This window comes from Myotis yumanensis, unplaced genomic scaffold (genome assembly GCF_028538775.1).
Source record: "Myotis yumanensis isolate MYYU_CA2020_CCGP unplaced genomic scaffold, mMyoYum1.0.hap1 SCAF_14, whole genome shotgun sequence".
NCBI classification, from domain to species: domain Eukaryota; kingdom Metazoa; phylum Chordata; class Mammalia; order Chiroptera; family Vespertilionidae; genus Myotis; species Myotis yumanensis.
Window position 1 is genome coordinate 45,183,998 of NW_027223765.1, and position 3,173 is coordinate 45,187,170.

Sequence of the window (3,173 nt, forward strand, 5' to 3'; positions counted from 1 at the left end):
CCACCTAGTGGCAAGGTCTAGAACTACAGCCACTGGAAAGCGCTTGCTGTGTGCGAACCCTCACCGCCCATCCTCACGCCCCTGGCATGTTGACCAGGAGGGCAGGGAAATACTAGCCCCACATTCTGAGACCATGAGTAGCTTGTAGAGATTCCAGATGATGACATGTCCACCCTGATGATGAGAAAATCATTCCACAAGTCTTGCCCATTTCACTTCCTGAATATCCCTAGGGCTGGTCCTTTTTTGTCCATCCCCATGCCATCTCCTGGTCCCTGCCACCTCCCTGTCCCCCTGGGTGAGTCCAGCCTCCTCCCTGGCCTTCCTGCCTCTACTGCCTCTACCCACAGCAGCCAGGAGGGATTTTTTTTAAAAAAATGCAAATCTGATTACGCCATTCCCCAGCTTAAATCTCTCAGTGTCCCTGTGGCCCCTGGACTAAGTCCAAGCCCCTTTTCCCAGCCCACAAGGCCTTTCAGGCCCTCATTCCTGACCACTCAGCCCTTATCACCTGCCCTCTGCCCTTCCCAGCCTTGTTCATGCTGTTCCCTTGCTTGGCACACTCCTCCTTCCCCTCTTTGCCAGGCGAACTCCTCTGCATTCCCGAAGCTTTCTCCAGGACACTTTCCCTGATTCTGTAGTCCTTCCCCAATGTGGCCCTTCCCAAGCCAGGCTGCTTGTTGGTCTGCTCTCCCGACCCCAGACCACGAGCAGGGACTGTGCCTGGGTGTCCTCACCGAAGTATCTCCAGTGCCACCTAGTTGCTGGCACATAGCAGGTGAGGAACAACAGAGGTGTGAGGAAACTGGCTCCATGACACGGACAGTTCTCTGCAGCCATCTTCTTGGGCTCTGACCTGCCCCAACCTGAGCGATGGGGGTCCCTGTAGTGCCCTGGGGACAATGTTGAGTCTGGCAGATGTTGGCCACTTTGCATGCGCACCCCAGGGGACCCCAGGGGGCTGGTACTAGCATGCTGCCTCCCCGGTGGGCTCTGGTGGTGCCGCTGACGGCCTGTTGGCCTCCTTTTCCGTAACCCCCCAGGAGGATGACCACTGAGCCTGCCGCGGGCGGGGAGGGGCGGGGGCGGCGCATGGCCGGCATCTCGGCCTCGTGCTCCCAGTGAGCAGCGGCAGGCCCAGCTCCCTGGCTCTGAGCTTTTTCCCATGGAGAGCTGGCTTTCAGTGGCAGTTCCTGCAGACCCGTGGCCCCGTCTCCTAGCCCAGGCCCAGGCCCAGACCAGCCAGGGGCCATGCCCACGGCCTCTCTTAGGATGGGTCCCCAGAAGCCAGCTCCAGGAAGAGGATTCTTGGGAAGTGACTCATTTAGGACTGGCCCCTGGGGACATGGGTAAGGGAGCGGGCAGCAGGATGGGGAAGGGGAAGCAACAAGCAAAGGGGAGCTTTCAGGCAAAGTCCCAGCTTCTGCCTGGTCCCAGGAGGTACTGTGCTGTGCATAGACGTCAGTTTTATGGGGTATTCTTGCTCGTGAAGAAAAGAATTCAAACATACAGAGGTGGTTTATGGTGATAAAGAAACTTCCTGCCACCTCCATTCCAGAGCAGGTGTCTGGTCAGAAGTTCTCTATGTATTTCTATTTTCTGACAACGTTTGGTGATGTGGCTATTTTATCAGTTTCTTGAACCCCTGAGAAACTGATATAACCCCCCATTTACCAAAGGGGGAACTGGCTCAGGGCAGAGACATGACCTGCGCACACCAGCAGGCGGCAGAGCCAGTGCGGAGCTGGCCCAGCTGTGGTGGGCGACTGCAGATGAGAACAAGTGCGTCAGCTGAGAGGAAAGGAGGGGCTCAGTCAGGGTCAGCTTTCCTCAGTGAGTCCTGGGGGCCGGGAAGGAAGGTGTTGGGGTTCAGTGGAAGCCTCTTGTCAGCACCTGGTGTCCAGTGTGGGCAGGGGGCCTGGCCACTTGGGACCACATGGGAGGAATGGAGCACATTTGTTTGCTTATAAAGCTGCAAGCAAGCACGACATTGGATATTGACGTGGTGTCTGTGTGAGTGGTTGGCTGGGGCTGCCAGCAGCCTCTCCACCCCTTCTAATCCCTCAGGGTGGGAGGAGGGGCCTATGGAGCTGCCCGGGTGGCTGGCTGGGCTCCTTCCTCAGCCAAGCCTGCTCAAGCCACCATCAGGCTTTTAACCTTGATCTTGACCCCACTGCGCCTGCAGCCTGTGTCCCGCCCGCCATGGCCCTGTCAAAGCCTCCCACACCCGTCCTTCTCCACCCCAGGTCCCCTCAGCACATTTGAAGCCAGTATGTCCCCAGGGTTGGGGGGCTGTGAGCCAGACCAAGGGGCATGGGGCTTCAGTTCTGTCCCCAGGGCTGGGAGCTGGGAGCCCACCCCAACGGGCTCGGGACTTCAGCTTCTGCGGGGCCACTGCTCGGGGTTTCTGCTTCGGGGTGGGCATCTCCACCAGCCTTGCAGTCTTCCTGCCACACATGCCAGGAGCCCGAGTGCCAGTGCTTTCTGCTCCCAGGACTTGGTCTAGGGCCCCTGGCCCTTCTCAGAGACCCCGGGAGGAAGGGAAAGCACCGTATCTCGTTGGTCTCATCACTTCAGTGGGCGCCAGTGGCTGGCGTTGGCAGCTCTGGGCCAAGGACTGTCTGTGAAGCTGAGATGACCACAGGCACTAGCAGCCCTCCAATAGTGACCGAGGTGGGGGGGGGTGCATAGGACCCCGGCTCCCGACGCTCAGGAAGAGACCTCTGGGGTGTGCCCCTGGGGTTCGCTCCACTCTCTCCCATACAGTCTTTATGGGCTCCTCTTCTGTTTTCTAGAATCACTTTCTAAATAAACCTAAGGGCTGTGCCTGGGCACTTGGCGAAGATGGCGGGGATGCTCCCCCTGAGGCCTGCCTTCCAGGCCCCTGTCAGACCCCTCCCTTCCCTGTCCTCTCCCTCTCATTCCAACAGCAGGTGCATGTTCTCGGCGCGCAGCCCTCGGCTCTGTTCCTGGGGGTCTCACACCCTCTGCTGGGATCCACGGCATCTTTCACGCCTAAACGGAAATCCCTCTGCCACCAGCCTCCTTCCTGACTGCAGACCAGGTTCCGGACTCTGTCACCCACCTGTCTGAACGTGGAGCCCAAATAACCCAAATCGAGACCATTTCCATCTCGGGGAGAAACGCTGCACACTGAGTGGCCAGAAAGGTCA